This window comes from Blennius ocellaris (assembly GCF_963422515.1).
Source record: "Blennius ocellaris genome assembly, chromosome: 10".
NCBI lineage: Eukaryota > Metazoa > Chordata > Actinopteri > Blenniiformes > Blenniidae > Blennius > Blennius ocellaris.
The window spans coordinates 3,915,458-3,937,810 of NC_137659.1; the positions used below are offsets into that span (position 1 = coordinate 3,915,458).

At 40.1% G+C, this 22,353-nt stretch overlaps 1 long non-coding RNA gene across 1 annotated transcript; it reads right to left on the reverse strand.

The window, feature by feature from the left end:
* Nucleotides 1-1,099: 1,099 nt before the first annotated feature.
* On the reverse strand, nucleotides 1,100-20,675 carry LOC308135770. The gene is made up of 3 exons (XR_013936808.1): nucleotides 20,371-20,675; nucleotides 14,661-14,776; nucleotides 1,100-1,257 (listed from the first exon to the last, which is right to left on the reverse strand). It is a non-coding gene; the product is annotated as an uncharacterized lncRNA (long non-coding RNA).
* Nucleotides 20,676-22,353: the final 1,678 nt, after the last annotated feature.

Here is a 22,353-nt window from a genome sequence, read left to right on the forward strand (position 1 = left end):
AGTTGTGCAGTTTAATCCAAGGCTGAGCTTCCTGTAGGATTAGAAATAGCCTATTTAGTGGCCTTGCTATATCTTATGTGAAGTAATTTTTCAGGTTTTCTTCAATGCAACAGTATTTTTTCTTGTCCTCCAAACTTGCAGCAACCATGCAAAGTGACATACTGTACACTTTCTTCTTTTTTTAAAATGCCCTGTGCTCGGCTGTAACACTGTCTCGCTTCAGGGTTGTGTTAGATATAATGATTTAATCTAAATTCATTTAGCAAAAAAGCACCTTGTAAGCAAAATGCTTATTGAAATAATGTAACGATAGGGACACAGGGACCCCCGACCCTCTAAACAAGGTAATTACTGCATGATACTGCGCAATGCATCACAGACCATGATTATTCCTTGCAGTACCCTTATTTTTTGGATAGCATTCTTAAGATATTAGATCTGAATGTTATTCCTTCCTTGTAAATCTATGTATCTATGTTTCTATGCTTTCACATTGATAAAACTGAACGATTTGTGTGGGCATCTGTTTGTAACATTTAGTATTTTTGGTGACATTTCAGCCTTTCTCTGCTTGTTCTTGTGCATGTATTCTGATTATGCGTGGGGCGTTCATCAATGTTTAAGCCACTTACAGACCAAATGTCAGCCAAAAGCTCACCAGCCTCACTGATGGGTGGAAATCATCAATGCTCATTAATCTATACATTTGCAATTCACATAAACATACACTTACTATTCTTAGTTCTTTGCAGATTGACTTATCTCGGGGTATTATTTTTGCATATAAATTGTGGGTTTACAAGGCTGGACGTTAATAACAATAATAATAATAATAATAATCTTTCTTTATATATATATTTTACATGTTGTAACTTGTTTTCCGAAACTGTGGTTTATGTGTTTAAAAACTTTCCACAGAGTATCCTCTCTCGGTGGATAAGAAAAAAAAAGGTGTAGTTATTTGGATTGTGTGGCACCTTGCTTCTTTTACATTAAAGGAAATTAAAAAAAAAAATCTGCTTGTATTGACAGCAATAGTCTTTCGCTTTTCCTTTTATTTATTTATTTTTTCAAAAATATCTTTTTGAGGCTCCCACGGTCATCCCTTGCGTTTCCACTGACAGCATGTGGGAGATTTTCCGGCAGCATGAATAGGAGGCCTTGGGGAGGTGGCAGGAGGGGTTTTGACAGAGCACAAGCGTCTTCCAACGCAGCTTCAGTCTGCTGGTGCAATTTTATTGTTGGTGAAGAAAACCCCTTTGAACACACAGAGAAACAGGTAGAATTACTATGATGCAGGGAGAGTTCTGCCATATTCAATATTGGCATCATGGAAATTTAAATAAGGCTGAGAGATTATATTCTTCACATCAATTTAAAGATTTTTCTCATCTAGATTTTTTTCCTCCAAGGTGGTGAAATTTAAATAACTTACATCCTCAATAGCACAGATGTACAGGTTTGAAACAACTTTCATGAGTAGTTGACATAAAAACAATACGAATATGAAGTCATGCACACATTTGTCAAATTGTTGTTATTCGGGATTACTCTTTAAGTTGCAGCATGAGCAGACCCGTTTTTAAATTTAGTTTCTCATTTTATGGTGACTTTAAGATCAGGCCAAGGATTACACACAACCTCTATTAGTCTGACTCTTCTCTGTCTCCATTCTGCTTTAAAAGCCTTTATTTGAATTAAGTAATAAACACACAGTGGTCAAGCTGTCTACACCCAAAGAAGGATAAACTTAACACACAACAAATCCCCAAACGTAACGTAATCTTCAAGCACACTTGGGTTAACAAGGAGAAGAAAGTAATTGTATTTCCACATATGTGACGTTGTCCAGGTTGTGAGTGTGTTGCTGTTGATGTCCTCGTCCTCCCTCCTGTAATCCACAGGATTTTCTAAACGTCTGGACTGTCCAGACGCCGGTTCATCCAGGTTGAAGCGATCCATCAGTGTCAAATGGAAAACACCCCCCCCCCCACACACACACACACTCGCACTTCTCATGCTCTTCCTCGTGTCATTCTTTTTCCGTTTGTTATCCAGCGACAGTTTACTGCTGAGCGAAGATGTTTACTGTCGTACAACCTCCTACATATGGAACAAGTCAAAATGTTGCAGTCCACATATATCCAGGGTGGATTTGACAATAATTGGAGGCGGACTATTATTTCAAAGCTGAAATCCAAAGGCTGAAACATGCAGAGATATCTCCAGCAAAAAAATTGAGGTACATAGTCCACAAAAAGTTGACAAGAAGAGGTTAAAAAAAATGAAAAATCAGTTCTCGCCAGGATATTTCATATTTCATGAGAAATTCAAGTGCAGATCTCCTTGGATCACGTCGTCGGCCCCCAGTTGTCAGACACCACATGAGAATGGAGTTTTGCAGATATGATGTGTCGAGAACAAGCTATGAAAACTCCCAAAACCAGATTTCTCTGTTCTTTGAGAGTGCATAGATTGTTTTTTTTTTAAACTTCAGCTGCCAGGCTCGGTTAGGGAGACTAGCAGTCTCTGCTTTTGAGATAGAACTTAAAACCTTTCTATTTAACAAAGATTAGAGTTAGGGCAGTCAGCATGGACCATTTTCTTCCTATAGGTTTAGACTGCAGGAAGACCTACAGTGGGCTTCTTTCTTCTTCTTCTCTCTCTCTCTCTCTCTCTCTCTCTCTCTCTCTCTCTCTGTTGCCTCTGTTGTCTTACTCTCTCTATGTAATGTTGAATATCATTTAGAAGAAGAAAAAACAATCTTTGTATTTGAGCTAATGAAACCAACTGGAGGATTTCTGTAAATGTGAAAAAATTAAAAACCAAAGCAATCAAAATCAATTGTTCGTAAGTTTGCAGCAGGTGGCTGAAAGCTTGCATGCGTTTTATTGGAAAGACAATAACACATTTGGAGGAAATAGCTGTGTCTCTCCTACCTGATCTAATTATTTTAATGTTAAATCTGTAATATGTACTTAATTTCCTAAGGCTTAAATAACTTTAATGCTCCCATTTAAAATTTAATCTTAAAATATTGGGGATTTATCATCAAAGTGATGGCTTACATCGATACTCGCGCCTCAGAGAGACTGGATGGATGGACAGACATGGATGTTTCTCAGTGTGTACATTCCCAGCATCTTAAATTGATTCCAGTCTAAATTGACCTATTAGTGTAGCATCGACTACAATCACCACGACATGTCTTGCATTACAGTCCTGAACTAAAAGGCCCCAAAAAAATGAAACAGAAAAGTCGAGAAAGATTTGAAGTGAAGGAGCCTATTAAATGCTGCCTTTGACAGGGTAGAGTGGCCATGGTGAGGCACAACATATTGACGATGGAGCAGATTGAGAGCAGATTGAGAGAAGTGTTTATAACAGTTCTGGTATGAAGAACAGAAAGAGGCAAGAGAAACAGTGGGGGATGAAATATTTTTCATTTTAAAGTTCGAATATACATTTCATCACCTGCATTTTTTTTTCTTTTTGAGTAAACAAAGTAGAATTAGTTGACAAAGTATGATAAAATATCTTTACTCTTTTGATATGTAGCTTTTTCCACCCCAGAGAGGTTGGTTAGTTCATTCCTATTCGTCTTTTATATTTTTGCTTTAACGAGACAACCGCAGTCACAAGGATGGGTTTTTTCATCGGTTTTCTAGTTCTCTATCATTCCAGCACCAAGATTTCCCCTACATATTGCATCTTTATCACTTTCCTCATGAAGGGCAAATAAAGGTTTAAAATATAATGCATTGGGTTTGTTACTTTCAGGCCCATAAGCTAAAGCTTTCTTCCTCCTCGGCCATAAACACAAAGTGGCTCCGGAGTGCTGGCAAGGGACGATTGTGCACAGAATAACTTGTGTTTTACTAAATGGGATGAGAAGTAATTTAAAGATATTGAACAGAGTCCAGCAAGAGTTTGTGCGTGTCCCAGAAATTGGATTGATTTGGGGGAATTATTTTGGCGATGAAGCCATATCTGCTTGTATTAAAGCATGAAGTTATTTTAAGCCAACCACCAATGCATGTACTACTCCCGAGAACAAGCTGAGCTGTAAAGCAGCCAAAGAGAAGCTTGAACGTCCCAGCAGACGTCCGGTGCCTCTTTAAATCTGTTCTCATCGCAGGTGCCCATGTATTTGTTTGGACAGGACTTGGAGCGTTGCACTGACAGAATACACAGTTTGAAATATGAGTCCAGACACATTTTATGATAAAAGATCAGATCAGTACAAATCAGTGATTCAGATTAATTAATACCTATATGATTTGAGGTATTGAGTTACCCACAAAGCACCTTGTTTAACCACGATCCGATCTGAGCAGGATTTGCTCTTTTTGTGCCGAAATGTCAATTTCTCCCCAGACCTTTTCATCAGTGTACATTTTAGATGGATAGTTGGCCCCCGCGTCCGCGCTCCCATCCCATCCACTTTCCTCCTCACCTCTGGGGCCAATTAGAGAGCTGGAGCTGAAAATAAATGAAACGCGGTGGCAAAACAGCGTTTACTTCAAAACCCAGCGCTTAATTTGAAGATCTTCTCTCTGATCTGAAGTTGAATTAGCGGGGTGATATTCCCTTTGATCCTGCAGGTTTTTGCATTTGCTGCCAACTTATCGAGTGGAGACTCCAGAGAAAGAGCCCGTTCTTGGGTGTTTGGATTCACAGAATACACACACACACACACACACACACACACACACACACACACACACACACACACACACACACACACACACACACACACACACACACACACACACACACACACACACACACACACACACACACACACACACACAATGAGAGTGCAAACAGAGAGATAAGACGGATAATTACATAGAGTTCATTTTTATTTTAACGTCAGCTAACAAAGTAGTCCTGAATTTACCCAGCTTCATCACAAACCAATGTCTAGCATTTTGAATTGAGAATAACAGGAAAAATGCACAATTATTGATTACTTTTACTATAGCACATTCTTAGTTAAAACAAATTACAAGTTAAAGGCTCTGAAATTGATGATAATGTAACATCTTTAGTGTAAAATCGCATACATTTTCCAAATTGAATCACTGCCAATTGTTGAAAGTTAGTTATTTTGTAAAACACTCATTGAAGCTTTTATGGTAATACTGAAGTCATAAAATCTAAATAAATCATAAGAAAGTTGGGTAGATTTATTTTGAGCTTCTGTACTTTACTTGATTACTTTTAGTTCTTACATCTTATTAGAATATATCTGTAAGTTCTCCTCCTCACATACTTGAAACTTGTTGTTTTAACCTCTATGGAAAACAACTAATCTTTGGACAAATGTAAAACTTGTAATAGAGTGAAACACACCAGTCCAGACATGATTGAATATATCCCGTGTTACAGAGTCAAAGTCACTAAATGTTGATTTGAGCATACGTACGTATAAATAGGCGCCATTTTGCTGAAGGTTTCTTATTTTTCTAAAGAAGTTTGGATCTTTTTCTTCAAATCTGCCCAGCTGTAACAGGATAGGATTACAGGATTACATAAGGTATTTTATTACGTTTTACACTGTTTACATACTATTAATATTTTAGGCCTACTCAGAAAGGAATGTCTTCATAGCAGTTAAATATAACATTCGACTTTATCAAAAGGCAGCCTGACATTAATGAATGGATGTTTTAGAAAGCGTGTGGATGTGTTTGGGAGGTTTTACGTCACTAATATTTGTTGAAAATCATCTGTTATCGTGCAAATATAATGTCTTCTTCAAAATACCACATGAAAATGCAACATTAGATTGTAGACTATCATTGTCCTTCGTTTTAAGGAGAAGTCTAATGTACAAATATCCGTAGCACAAGAACAAGTTCAACTGTATTTATGTAATTTTTACATCTTTAACACTTCACCAGATTCAGGATCGCGGGGGTCAGGATCCACCTCGCACTAGACTGCACCTCAAACACAGACAACGGGACCATCAAAACATCAGTTAATATCAGGAACTGTTGATGTTTGTGTACTGTTGGATGACACCACAGAAGGAAGAACATGCAAACTGCACACAGAAAAGTCCTGGATGTGATTCTAACCAGGGTTGTCCTCACTGCGATGTGGGCGCTATATCACAGTGCAGCCCTCTTGGCCAAAACGCAACACAAAATACAATCATAAATCATGAAATAAAAAGACACAGGACCAGGAGACAGATTAAACCCACAAAAGAACAACCAACCTCTCGAGTACTGTGAAAAGCGGTGCACAGAATTGGTTCTGCTTCAGTGGTCTCGCTGAAAATGGGTTTATTCATATTTTTCAAGACGACTGCATTCCCCCCCCCCCCCCCCCATATTAATTGATAAAGTAATAAAAATCCATCTGTGGCATTACTTTAGACTGCCTGAAAACTTGGAATGCCTGTGAAGGCTGAATTCGGAGCACCCAGTGCATGTTTGACACTAATCTGGGCGGATTTTGCGGACAGACAGTTGCCGGCGTATCTCTGAGTCAGATGTCTCCTCTGACACAAAGCCTGAGGCTTACTTGTTTTTGTTTTGACTGCAGTTGAAATACCCCTCAAAAAAAAAGAGAAAAGTTAAACATTGCACAAACACAAAGTAGCCATCTGAGCGCCGGTGAACTGCACACCGTGTCGACACGGAAAGAGAAATCGATGATACGTGAGGCCACTGGGCTCAAAACATTAACGGCAGTGAATTCTCTTGTTCAGGTGTTGTGGGTTCGGTATTGAGCTGTTTGCCGGCTCCTAATAGTCCCCGAGTGGGTTTGTGTGCTGCCACTGTGCCGGTTTTAAATGCGATTGATTCCCTCTCCGGTGCCACAATATCAGATATAACGCTTAAAATTTTGCAGCGGCATTTCAAAATGGAACCTTCAGTCAAAATCTAGACCCGCGCTCGATTTGGAATTAATAAGGACACATGTCAAACCAAATCAAGATGTTACTCTTTCTAGAAATGTTCCTGATCCAATTCCGATTAGTAATCTAAATCCATATATATAAAACAAAAACAACAACTTGATTTGTTAAGGGTGAAAATGTTTAACAGGTCTGAAAAAAAGAAGTTGAATTGTTTTATCACTATGTTGGTTATCATAGCCTGAAAATGGAAGTGAGCAGGAGGCTTCAATTCAAGTTGAATACTGAAGAAAACCCCTGAGAAATCCATCCATCCATCCATCCATCCATCCATCCATCCATCCAGCCAGCCATCCATCCATCCATCCATCCATCCATCCATCCATCCCTCTCAGGTCCGGGGAATAGGCAAAGGCGTACCATATAGTGCTCTGTGTGTTCAGTACGTGGGTGTCTTTCCTGTTTGAGGAGTCTTCCCGGCAGCCTTGGCTGTGACCTCCAGAGAGGACGGATAATAACTTCACTGCAATGAATGTTCAAAGTTAGTTTGCCCTCCACCCACAAGCTATATCTCCAATTTCTGCATTTACTTTCAAGCGTGCACTCTCGCTGTCTCTCAGAGTATTCCCCTCTCAGACATACACACGTTCACACAGTCTATCTGTGTGTGTGTGTGTGTGTGTGTGTGTGTGTGTGTGTGTGTGTGTGTGTGTGTGTGTGTGTGTGTGTGTATCCAGTCTGGCTCATTTTCTATATGTGTATATATGGTATAATTCACTCTCTACCTACACACAGCTGTCCTCTTTCCAACTGCTGCTGTAGTGAAAATGAAAAAAGCTTAGAAAGTCGTAGGCATATTTCACCTCACTGTCTGTTGTGTGCCGGTAAATAATTTTACTAATTCAATTAAATTTGATTGTATTCATCGCAGTTTTTGTTTTTTCTCAAATGTCCATGACAGTCATAAATCTGTATTCTGAGATTGTCACATCACAGAATATTGCCATTACTCATCCAGGCATTTTAGATGATTAAACGTTGCCAGTCTACACATTTTTTTTAGGTTTTCTCAATACAGTTCTGGCTCACCTTCTTAAAAACAGACAGTGAAAGTCTCCAGTGTCTATCAAAATGAGTTAGCAAGGTACAGTCGCTCACAGGACTCTGTGTGCGCTGGGCTGTTGATGGTTTCAGGGGTGGGAGGATGAAGGAAGGCAAGTGGGATTCAGTTCCACCTGAACAGCAAGTATTGTCTACAGACAGCTGGAGGTCTGGTAATACTCAAGTCCTTTTACATGACGTCCACAACTGAAATCACCTGACTTTCATTGTGTTTTGAATGTCGGACCGTTCGAAAATGCAACTTACATCAGTGGGGAAACTGCTAATGAAGATAACAAAAAGCAGTGGGGACAATAGACCTCCCAGGGGGACACCAGAGGAGAATATGCAGGGGTCGACACAAAGAAAATCCAAAGGGTTTTTCTAAACAGTACAGAACAGCACACTTTTTGGAATCCACAGTGAGCTTTAAGTCGTTCAGTCATTATCGCGACAGTAAATTTTATTCATGGTGTAAAAACCTGAATCTGATTCAGAATGTTTAGTGTTGGGATCTTAACTTTGAGAAGAGCCAATCCACTTAATTCCAAGGAGTTGTTCATGCTGCTCAAGCTTTTGCTTTGTTCCCCAGCTCCTCTATGCAGCTTTTTTAGACTCTTTCGGCTCATTGTTTGGTGCTTCTTCTTCTTTTTTCTTTCCCAAAAACATTTTATCCATGGTTCAGTGTCTCATGCACATCTATTTCATTTGCATCAGCAACAAGCATGAAAATGGCACAGAGACTGCGATGAACGCAGGGGGCATTTACAGAGCCCTGTAAATGTTTCCTAAAAGTTGGCAAAATCCATCCATCTTTTCTATCCACTAAATCCAAGTTGAGGTTATGGGATCTGAAGCCAATTTGTACCTAAAATTAGATGGAGGGAAGAGAACACCAAGGCTCACACACACAGACAACCACATCTACGGGAAACAAAAAGCATGTCCTTGAATTGAGAAGCACTGGCAGAACATGCAAGCTCCAAACAGAATGGCCTCAGTAAACATCGGCATTCTCTCTGTGAGTCAAGAATGATAAACAAAACACCACTTCATGTAAGCACAATCCAAAATTGAACGATAATGACAAAAATGTTGCACATTTTGCAAGAATTGAAGAGCTTTTTTTTGTTTTTTTTTCTGAAGATGTGTTGGTCCAATTAATGATCTTAGAAAAAAAAAAAAAATCAATAAATCTGAAAGTGTGTCTTTAATGGTGTGATTGCCCTTACTTCTGAAAGGTTTTGTGTTTGCACACTCTAACTAAATTGTATTAATTTGGGTTTATTTCAAACATGCTACAATAATCATCACCTTTTCTAACACATTCTTACCGACTCATTAACTTAATTCACACAAGCCAACACCAAAAATATCCTCTCTTCAGTTAGTATTGTTATCAACATTTGGGTTGAGATTCATAACCCTAATCTGTCAAGATACTCCATGTAACATTTTCTTCCAAAACTGTTTTCTGAGCATAGACTGCATCCATTAACGGATAATCCATCTTGTGTCTCACTTTATTCAACCCACCGTCGCAGGGTACTGGAGAAAATACCATCTGACTGTGGACGAAGGCATCCAAGCAATTTTAGGCATTTTCAAGTGAAAATGTGCAAATATTGTTATTGTTTGTGTGTCTATTTACACGATGATGGTGCTCAGAGCCACTGAAAATGTGACTTTTTTGAAAATGCTCCGTCTCCATGTAGATAGTGGAAATGCTACACATGCACATGCACACCATGGCCATCGTAAATAGTTCTTCTGCACAAGCGCAAGTCGATGGACAATAACAACAATGGCAGTCTCCAGAGTGTCATGACTCCACATCCATATTCTCCTGGAACTTGGTTGATTAATAATTGATAATCACCCATAGAAGCAATCCAGCTTTGTCATCTGTCAGTACAAACGTTTGTGCACTCGCCATTGTTATTGTTTGTAGTGTATTGTTCTCTGCATACGTGTGTGGTAGCATTACTAAAAAAAATACAACAGCACCCAGTAGTGGCCCAACATGCTGACTACACTATTTTCTGCCACTTCTGCGTAAACAGGCATCTTTTTTTCTTAAAACATTGCCATGTAAACACAAAACTTTTGTGAAATAAAACCACAAAAATGATATGTTTTCACTTGAAACCTTGAAAGCGCAGGTATGTGTACTGTGGAAGGAATCAGGACCAATATAACCAATATATGCACAGGGAGAACATATAAACTCAATATCCTTGTTGTGAGGCAATTTTGTTAGATATCTCTCAAAGCAGATCCTTCAGGATTTTACTTTTCTTCAGGGTTTTTGCGATTGTTTACACTCCTTCTCAAAATCTGTTTTTTTTTATGATACAGATTTACATGTCGTTTCTTTCCCATATCTCTCATTTTTTTATCTGTCCTGCCAGTGTTTAAACCCCCCTGCTCTAACTTTCAGTCCTTGTTTGCCTATTTCATCCGAGGTCTTGTTTGCTGTCGCTGTCAGCCTTCGTATGCACACAACACTAAGTCTCAGCGTTTGGTCTGAACCCGTAAACTGTTTTTTTTTTTTTTTTTTTTCTTTTCCTTTCTGTTTGTTAAACTGTAACCTACATTCTCTCCTTGCCAGAGTCATCACTGAACAACTGTCACGCCGATAAAGTCATTGACTGGAATTAAACTGTATGAAACAAGCCAAGATTGACAGGTGTGTGCCAACGCGCCCGACGTGCCCCCACCTGCTGCAGCCCTCTCTGCAACCTTGCTGAATATTTCATATCTGCCAATATGTTTCTGTGTCACACTTTTGAAGTGGTGGCATTGAATTTCACAGGGGTGAAATTTTGGAAGGATTGCTTTCCTTTTATTGTTTTGTTTTGGGTTTTTTTTCTCTCTCTCTCGTTCCACCAACCACAACAATGTCAATTTAGCATGCACCGCTCATCAAAAGCAACCTTGCTGCCAGCTGCCGAACACAAACCTTCTCTTTCAGAGAACAGTCGTTGTCATACGTTTAAATTATGCATCTGAATTTTAATAGACAGGAATATGATTATATAGTTTGACAATGAGCAGGAGGGGGCTGGAGAAAAGGGGGGGGGGGGGTAAAACATCCTCCAAAATTCATTTCAAACATTCATGCATATTTAATATGCTGGGCGCCAAGACTTCACACAGCAGTATAATCCCAATATGCACCAAGTCGTTATCGGTGTCATAGGCAATATGCAGTAATTCTGCCACAGTGCACCTCTTTGGAAGACCAAACAACCTGGTGCTGGTGTTCAACAACCAGAATGCTTTCCATAGTCAAAACTCACAGCTGCCCTCAACCCTACACACACACACACACACACACGCACACACAGACACACCATTTTTCCTCCACTGCCTCACTTCGTACTCGACAGCACTCCGGTCCTCTCCGTTGCCATCTCTGGGTGTAAATGGGTGAAGCGTGGGTGAAGCGTCCCATCAGGATGCATCTCTAAATTCACAGCAGAGCGAGTTTCTTCTTTTCTCTCTCTCTTTTTTTGGGGGAAAAACTTCCCCCCCACCCCCAGTACAACCTCACAACAACCCCACCACTTCGGAGGAGACAAAGTGCAAATAAGATTCAGCGCTTCACTCCCCCCCCCAACTCCCCCCCGACTCTTGAGACGCTCAGTCTCAGAAGAGAAATATTCATCAAATGGCAGAACACAGAAACATCCCCCTTGTATTTTTTTCTTTTTTTCTTTTTTCGGTTTGTTTGACTTATCCTGGTGGAATTTTTAATTGCGGGCTCTCCAGCGTCGTCCCGGGAAAGTGAGAGTGATCAGGAAATGTGTCAGGGAAAGTGTTCAATAATGAAGAAGTGCCTGGAGAGCTGTTAAAATACAAACATGTGAGTGATGGGAGGGGAGATATTGGTGGTATTGAGGAGGCGTGGGGGGATAGAGGTATGATGTAAACCCTCATGGGCTTTCCCCCAATGGGGTTATGATAAGAGAAGCCATAAAAAAAATAGGAAAGAACAGAGATTGGGGAGCTGCCATACTGATTCACAATGATGTTTTATTTTTGCAGTTGCAGAGGGAAGCCTCAATGTCTGTGTTTGTGTGTGTAAATCTAAGAAAATACCACTAATTTGAAGGTCCCAGCCTATCTTGTAACAAAATGCTGGACTCTTACCATGTAGGTGTGTGATTTTAGCAGTCATTTGAACACATTTTAACATCATCTACATACACAGCTGGTACTTCCAGCAATTAGATAAACAAAAGAAGCAAAACTTTGTTCTAATAATGCTTATGTGCAGAAATATAGCTTATAGATAGATATAGATGGTCACATGAGCTCCTGCAACATTGCTGTTGGTTGTTAGCAGGAGTCACATTGTGCGGTTTAGTGAGACAATGGTTTTGAATATTTCTAACCTTGCACTAAATTAAGATTTCATATCGTAGTGATGTGTCAATAAGTTTTCCAAATTGGTTTCATTGGGATCACAAAAGTCGAAACGAGTAGAAATAAATAACAAACACTGTGCTTTCAAGAAGAAATAGAGAACCTCATTGGCATGTTGCAATGCATTGTGAGTGTAGTCAAGTTTTTAAATGTAAAAACGGGTAAAAAAGAAAAACAGGTTTGTGCGTTTGGGGATAGTCTGCAGGAAATACATGTCAAGTCAATGCAATAAACCCAGAAGGCATGAAAGTGAGACATGTTTGTGTTTGTGTGGGTTGTACACTTTGTTTAGTCATGAATCATTCAGTGGTAACTATTCAGTCAAGAGTGTGCAGCTCACATGTGTTACATTACTCTTATTACTTTAAACATGAGACTAACTCCAGCTGAAAGTCTGCTTTTCTCTCCAATATGAAGCTCCAAATGTTGGAAGATAAGTACTTCGCCACTGCATTGTATTTGTTCTTGGAAGAATTAATAAATGCATTTTTTTTATGCAGCTGTAGCTCTGATCATGTTGTGTTTGGAATCCTAACTTAAAGTTGAAAACTGCACTTTTGAATGGCAGTGAAGACACACATTCATGTATTCACTGAAAGGATTGAGCACAAAATAACATTACTTGCAGCATCTTTTAAGAGTGTTTTTTTTTTAAAGCCTTGGCTGTAAACTAACAGCCACACACTCCTGAGCTCCGCGACAAAATGCACTGCAGGTTTTACTGTTTGACTCCCATTAACATTCACATTTACAGCTCTGACACATCTGACTTTTCTTCTTCGCTTACAGATTCTGTGGGTCAGGCGAAGCTATGAACAGATCACACCCCACTTTTTAAATAACAAGGCAGAAAATTACCCTTTTCATAGCCGACTGCACAAAGTAATGGTGAAATGACAAGTGGCCACCAGCTAAAGTGGTTCACTCAGAGGATATACTGTACCAGCTGTAGCTGTAATATAGAAAAACTTCATTTTTTATCCTTTATGCTATCCAAAAATATAGATGATTTAAAACTATGTAACACTTTCACATGTTTTTTTTTTCTCTCTTTGCCCTCCAAAAGGTGACAGTTGAAAAACGGACCCTTCTCATTTGGAGACGAAGCTTCTAGTCATCGCTGCCGACTGTTTAGAAGTGCCGCTGAGCCCGAACAAGCCCCCCGTCACCCCTTTCGAGAGCAAGTGTCCGGCAGCCACCTGCTTCCCATGAGCCTCGGGTGGGCCGTTGGCCCCCATTCATAAACTCTGGGAAAAATTACATGTGTCGGCCTTGACTTGGACGGCCATCTAATGGGCGACACGCATAATTAACCCAGAAAACGTTCACTGGCCCCGGCGGCACTGTACACGGCTGTGGAGCTGCGTGGGGAGAGAGATGTGTGTTTGTGAAAGTGTGTGGGTATATGAGAAGGGATAAATCTGAAGTTTACACACTATGGTGTGAGAAGAAGCAGTGTGTGTATGTGTGTGTGTGTGTGTGCAGATGGAAACCGTTTATTCAAAATAACTTTAATCATTTTAATGCGACACAACCGTCATGTGAATGGGTCCTTAAGCTGTTCCGATGTCACTATTTCACTGAACTCCTGTTTACCCGAGGAGCAGTACCTCCAAAAATGCCTCGGTATCATTGAGAAGAACAACAAAAAAGACTTACTTCAAGAAAAAAATTGTAAAGCTTTGTATAGCATTAGCGCCTACCTTTTCAGGACTTCAAAAAGATAATTAATCTGACTTTATTCTTCAAGAGCAACACCAAATAGAGCAAAGCTCTGTTAAAATGATTAGTTATAGGAAACAAAACAATTGTAAAGGTTACTTTTTGTTGTTGTCAATAACTAGTGAAGTAACTCCAGTTGGTGGCCAAGAATGAGCCCATTTGTGTGCTGATGTGTCTGAGTGAGAAGAGTTTGCTCAACAAGCCCCCATTTAGGGAGAACAAATGCTTGTTAATACCGAATTTCAACCTTTCAGTCTGTAGTGAAGCCTCTCATTCAAATTCACCATCACTCGCTGCTCAGTTCCATCAATCATCATGCCTTTTTTCTTTTCCTCTGCTCCGACAACAAAGTGGATCTCGTTTGGAAGCAAAACAATTACGCCGGCTCTGTCACAGATACGTCTGCCGAGTGCCTCGGTTCCTGTGAAAGTGTGCCAAGTTTTTGATGCGGCTCCCCACCACCACCGCCGCCGCCCATTCCCCACCCCCCCCCCACCCCCCACCCCCCCGGCCACATCCCCTGTCTCACCGAGATGTTGGCCGGCTATCACTGTTGGCCAGTCGTCCCGCTGTTTGAGATGTGCTCCCTGCGCTTCAGTCTGCAGGGAAACTGTGACAGGCTTATCTCCCCTGACGCTCACTCACCTGGAAAAATGAGAGAGCGAGAGAGAGATAGAGAGAGACAGAGAGAGAGAGAAAGAGAGAGAAGAGAGATGGAGAGCAAGAGGGAAAAAAAAACAGACAGAGGCTGAAGGGTTTCACAACTTCCACCAAGTTCCTTCTTTCAGAGCTGAAACCCACACGGAAGCCAAGCAATTTTCTATTTCGAGAACTTGTTTCATTGGAAATTAAGTCAGTAAGCCGTGTGAGAGAAGACCAACAGATGTATCATTTGAGAATGAACACGTGACTGCGAGTCTCGAGATTGCTCACTCTTGAAAAGTTTTCAGAAGAAGTGTTGAGATTTAGCAGCCAAGATAACTTCCATTTATCTATTTTTGTTTGTTTGTTTTTCTTACACACACTACATCGAAGTTAGAGCCGAATAGGCTCGAGTCTGTTTCAGACTTTGGATAAAAGGCGGGTTAAATGCAAATCTGTGCTCAGAAAAGGGCTGCCTCTTTTGGAGGTGGAGGGGTGGAGAGGCATTCAGCAGGTTCGAACCAGATACACATTTACTGTGAGGGATGAATCTTAATCACCATACAACTGTGTTGCACTAAGACACCTTTAAAAATCTGTATTTCTGAACCCTCTGCAGCATAAATGCAACGCATGATCACTGATGGCACGCATCCTTGAATAGAGCATACTTTGGAATATTTGATCATTTCAAAATGTATGATGTTAGAGGTGAGAGGTGGCAAACTCTCCGTATGAACACAACCAACCTAAGTTGATCTATAGTGGTGCTGACCAGTAAAATGACAGTAAACCTTTGTCAATATGACAAAGCAAAGAAGTACAACTATATAATATTTTAATTTAATATAGATATCCAAGACTTGCAAAGTGGAAATTTCCAATAAAAGTTCTATTAAAATTCACCATAATCCAATATTTTTGCAAATTTTCTCTTTTAGCTTTTTGAATCAGCAAACAGATTTGAAAAACTGTTGGCTAAAGTCTAGATCATGGTTGATAACCATTATTAATGTCAATTCAGAACATGGATGGGACAATTTGACCTGTGTCTTCTAGCATCCTGTAAACTTGTCATAGAAATTCCCATGCATATGTCAGTATGTGTTTGGTTTAGTCATTCAGTTTAGGTTAGATGGAAGACAGATGTCATATTGTGGAGATTTATCAGGGAAAGTCATGTATCAAGCAATTACCTGAAGCAGCAACAACAAAAACAGCCAAGAGAAACTGGGAAAACTGTTAAAACTTCTAACAGAAGAGTTAGTAGGCTACGAGATTAATGAGTTTGGTAAAATATTATCGTTTGGAACAGAACTAACATACTAACAAAGTGTGAGCAGTACAGAGGGAAAAAGCAGCTCTGCGTGTCTTTCGAAAGACAAGCTTTTAATTTATTGACTCAATAATGTTTTTAAGTAAAAATGGAAACACTTTGTTGCATTTTCAGTGCCCAATACAACAAGGGTGATCACAGCCAGTTAAAATGCAACTACTCCCAAGGTGGAACTTTTTTTTTAAAGGGCGCCGACTCCATCTCCATGAAAATGCTTTTTAGAGTTTCTGCCATTTCCATGTAAAAACAGAACAGTTCCCCAAAACATTGTGGAGTAAATGCGAAGCTTTTCTAAAACAAAAATGCAAAAAAGATATATTGCGCACATTGAAATTCAATTATACATGCGCCACTAATCTTGGGGTACTTCAGTTACTAACTTAATAATGTTGTAAACAGTGGCAACAGATACACCCCAACACATGGAGGTTGGATGAAACCAAATTTGGTGAAAGAAAAGTAATTTTTTTCCAGTACAACCAGTTTGATTGAACTGAGCGTATAAGTGGTCTCCTGTCACACAGCGGCTGCTGTTTGGCAAAAGTCACACAGGCTTGGTTCAATCAGTTGCGGGCATCAAGGGTTCCTGATATAGATTTGCCCCCTTGGATTGGAGTCAGTCCTCCCCCACTAACACCCCGACTCTATTCTGTCTTTAACAGTCTTATCTCCACCACACAGTTTTAGCTGAACTTTACCATGTGAATGGCGCTGGCTGCATTGATTGTAAATGCTGGTACAGGTAATTTTTTTACTTTTGTTTTGCGATGGTTACACAATCACAAAGTCTTTCATTAGCACCTTGCCACTCAGGTTTCCATGGAAACAAGCTTGGCGAGTGCACACATGTGAACGTGTTGGAGCGAAGAGGGTCTATCTGTCTCTCTCTCTCACACACACACACACACACACACACACACACACACACACACACACACACACACACACACACACACACACACACACACACACACACACACACACACACACACACACACACACACACACACACACGCGCTCCCACAAAGTGAGAAGACAGAGATAGCATATGGCAGCAGGAGTGTGTACACGAGGGTGTCACAGAGTAAATATTCTTGTGTGTGCGTGTGTGTCTGTTTGTGTGTATGTGTGTGCACTTTCTCTGTATGAATGCACATGTATTTCACAGCAATGCGGCCATGCATGTGTGCTGCATGTGTTGCCTTACTATGTATACATTTTGTTTGGCACAATGCATGAGTGCCGAGTTGAACATTTGCATGTGTTTTTGCATATTAAATTCTGTTTTCGCAAGTAAGTACACTGTGGCAGTGTGTTTGCGTGCACAGATGTTTTAATGTCTGCATGCATGTGACTGTGTGAGGAGCTGTTTTAGTTTCAAGATTCATTCTAAGTATACTTCTCTATATTGAGATCTCTCTCTCTCTCTCTCTCTGTGACTGAATGTATGCACTGGTGTGTGTGTTGGTGTCGCTGCAAGTATAAATAAGTATGTACAGGAGCAATGTGATAAGTAAACACTCAAAAACCAGCAGCTTCTTGTGAGGATGAACACATACCCACTTGATTTCATTCTGCACAGTCGCTGATCACCTTTCTTGTCACCCACAGACACACAGTCACACAGAGTAACTCACACACCCAAACAAACACACACACACACATGGACACACACTGCTGTCCCTTTTAACTGCCTGGAATTGTCACCCGTCAGCAGCTGGTTGCAGAATGCTGCGCTATCGCACCCTGCAGACGCAAATTACTCTCCTGTGACATTTCAGTGCTTAAAAGGAGAAATTTCATTTGACCAATTTGACTCTGTTGGACAGTTGTTCCAGTATGAGCACACACACGCACACACTAACACACACTGACGCTCACACTATTAACTCGATCTGAGCCTTGCCTGGAGGTGGAGAAAAAAAACAAAAAAACCAGAGGCTAATGGGGACCTGAGGCGAGTTGGAGGACTAACACGCGTTCTCATTTGTGCCATGCAGCTTTGATCTCACTTGGATTATTTATTCATGTCCACTTCTCCAACATGCATGCGCATATTTTCGCTCTTGTATTTTTGTTGTTATTGTGTTTTTCAACTTTTCTTTTCTCGACTTTAGCTCCGCGACTGCACAAACTTAGTTATGCATCAGTTTGCCTGATTTAACCTCACTCTATCTGATGCCACCGACTCCCATTTCAGCACGCAGATCATTATTACATCATCACTCCTGCAACACGCGACAGGGAGTCGTCCAAATCAATAGGGCTCGTCTTCTGAGGGACGTGTGCTAAATTTGAAAACAATCCATCCAGCGGTTGTTCAGATGGTTCGCGCACTGACAGAAACACCACCAACAAGGCAACCCTCTGATCGATTCTACCTGCATAGCAAAGCGCAATAAACAAACAGACAAACGAAGACACACAGGCCCGTGTGCGGCATAAATAAATGACGAGTGCAGCTATTTATAAGCACAAAGAGCATTTCCAAATCAAGCATGCAGTCATCAAGCTAAAAAGGTATTGGGAGCATCAAATCGTATGGGAGAAAGAGACAGAAATACAATAAATCAGGCTGACTGTATAAGATTTACATCAATTTTTTGTTTTGTTCTTTTATTGGGCTGCTGTGTTTGATTCCTGTTTGCCACTACAGAGCATTTTGATTGTGTTACATTTTCTGTCTGACTGACCCCTCCACAATAGAAACGCCAACCAAAGGTCATGCGTCATTTGATAAAACAAATTCCTTACTCTGGTGATGGACTGTATTGGATAAATAAGTGGATGGGTGGTTGGATTCAGGTACCCGAGTTTTGAATTTCAGCAGCTAGATGGTTTTATTTTATTCAATATCGAAATATAAACTGCTTAAGTGAGCTGTTATTAAAAAAAAAAAGAACCCATCCTATTTGGTTGGAGTATAAATAAAAATATGAAATATTTAAATGATGTGTTTTGAAGTATTTCAAGACTGTAATAATTCCTGGTTGGACTCATCTGCACAGTTGAATGTTGAATCTGATTATTGCAGCTGGTTTCGTGTGGAAAGTGGAATGACATTTGATTTGAATAAAAAGCCAGATTTCATTGTTCAGAGTGCACAAAAACATGTTGTAAATCTGTCTATTATAAGGTTTATGGGTGACAATAAAAATAACAGAAAAAAATACTAAAGTGGAATGAAGAATTATGTGGGCCACAAATAGATGTTTTTTTTATTTGTACATTTCTGTGATTGCAGATGATATGGAAATATGCGCTGATCTGCAGGGGCGAGATAGCCTGGAGGAATCTGATGAGTTGCCTGCAGGTTATGTTTTACTGTACAAACAGCCTGATTTGAAAATGTGACAGGTATTGACGCAACTATGAAAAAAAAAGGAAACCAAACTGAAAGAAAATGCAAAACTTTGCACATTCAGGACAATCAATGAATATATAACTAAATAATTAGCGAGGAGGGTTAAACCTGAATAAATAATATTGCATTTGTACGTACATCTGTTTTCATGGCAGATAAATATAGATGTTCTCTCACTTATATCAGAATAAATACTGACATTAAACCAGGGGTGTCAAAATAACTTGCATTAAAAGGGTACTATGTCAATGTTTGGTCATTTCTTAGTTGTACATTGGATGGCAGTTTTCAGTGACACTAGTACCATTTTGACTCTTTATCTTGTACATTTTGCTGTTGCAGTGGTTCGAACTGGTTCTTTTGGGTCAATGATGCTTAGAACATAGGATACACAACTTTCTATGGAGCTACTTTCTCCTGTCACTGTTCTGTTTCCTACTTTTTCCTCCACCAACTCAATACACCATCTTGTGGTGTGAAGTTGTACTACAAGACAAGTCGGGATGGGTTGTTAAAGTTATATTGATTTGAATTAAACATAATTGTAACTAATGTACCCTTAATGTTAAACCATGCAACTTTAATTATTCAGAAGGTTTCTATCAAGTAGAATGTTTTACTTCTTGAAGTACTTTCGAATACAGCCAAAACCACAGGTAATAATAAAACTTTACAACTATGCTCAAATTAGGAGCTGCTCAAATTGGGCAGATAAAATGTAAAATGTTTGGTCCAAACTACTTTGTATGTTGGATTTTATTGAATGAAGTCGTATGCTGATGTTCACACTGTCCCTTGTCCACCTGAGTTTCAGTGGAAAATGCAAAGTAAATTAAACAGACCTACTTGTTAAAATTACATCATGTAAAAAGAGAGTAACTTTGAAAAGTTATTTACCTCCCCTTGTCTTTCTTTCTGACAGCCTCACTAGTTTTCCCAAGATAAAGGAATTTCCATTTCTCCCCTCTTCTTCCCATTTCACCATTATGTCCTCTGTAACTATTACGGCATCTTCTGGGCTGAGTACTTTTTTCCCCTTCCCTTTATTGTTGCTCTCTCGCTGTCCTTGAGTCACTTTCTCTCGGCCGTTCGACTCTTTCTCTGCATGTTTCCCATTTTCTCTCCATCGCCCTATCTTTGTGACTCAGTCCTTCCTTCTGTTTTCTCTTTTTCCACGTCTGACTCACTCGCTCTCTATTTTAATCGTCATTTGCCTTCCCACTTTCTTTTTCTGTCCCCCACATGTCCACATCATTCTGTTTGTCTACGTCCTTCATTTGCCTCTTTAACTTCTCTCTCTCTCTCTCTCTCTCTGCTCTTATTTTTATGACTTTGCCGGGCTCTCGTCCTCTCTCTTTTTCCTTCTTCTCACTCATCTACCTTCTCAATGCCTCTCGCCCTCCATCTGTCCACACTCACACCAAATATGGATGCAAACTCTTCTCCAGCCTTTTCTGTCTGTCATTCCTCTATCCCTGTATACAATCTGATTGACTTAAACACGCCTCCCGCCTCCGCGCGCACACACACACACACACACACACACACACACACACACACACACACACACACACACACACACACACACACACACACACACACACACACACACACACACACACACACACACACACACACACACACACACACACACACACACACACACACACACTCCTTTGAAAGCACTCACTCCACGCATATGTATCCGAATTAGCCCGGGTTGCCTGCGGCGACTTCCATCTTAATAAGTGCGTTGTTTATGGGCCTATAAGCAAAATGTTGCCTGCACAGCTCATTACTGCTGAGTGGGGAGGGAAACTCCCAGGAGAAGGCTGCGCACACACTTTCCAAACCCTCGCACCCCAAACACGCGTCTCCATCACGTACTCCCATGCCTGTCACGCGCTCCCTGGCACCGACGACTTTTTACTGCGTTACCCTTCAGATGCAGATCCTTTAGAAATATTGCACCAAGAAAGCAGTTTGATGGCTTTTACATGAGAGTTTCCTGAGAAATGTGTACCTTTAGGTAGCTTTAACTGATCAGGAGAACCCTAAAAAGTCGCATCATGAAATATTCTATTGGTGCCATCAAAGCCGTAGGTTAACATTGTGCACTAATGAACACACACAGAGACGATAGGTGGACGCTAACTCCTTACTATCTATAATAATCTGTTGCGACAAAGTTTTATTTCTTACCTGGTGACCATATTTGTGAGTAATACCTGAGTAAAATCAAATCACAGAAAAAAGCAAACCCAAGTTCATGTTAGGTTGATAAAATAACAGCATGTCCTAACTTCTAAAATTTCTGAAATACACTGACAAAATCAAAACAATTATGTAGTTTATAGACTTTGTAACCACTTTTATATAGCTCCTATACACCGTGGACATGGCACCAGTCCATCAGAGGGCAAAGACAGAAAATGTTTTAGAGTCACCAATTAACAAGGACTACAGGAGGCAAATTAAGTGCCTGAAGAAAATTCACACATGCAAAAAGAAAAAAAGGAAAAAAAGGAAGCCCCCTTAAAAGAAAGTCCTGACTCATAGACGTTCCTTTCCTTTCAGGATTAGATTTAAGATCTACATGTTTGACTGCCAACCGGATGCTTTTCTGCGGAATTTGGTGAACGTGGTATTTGAACACTGACCTTCCAGCCTCCTCAAAAGGCTAACTGCCAATCGTTTTCCATCTGTTCAGTTTTTTTATACAGTTTGGAGAACACCAAGTAGATACTTTCATAACTGCTAAATCACCAATGAACACTAAGACTCTTCATAAGACTTTAGTGTAACAGGTGAAATTTCCAACATAATCTGAGTGGAACCGTGATGAGCACTTTGGTGCCACTATTTATGGTAATGACTCAA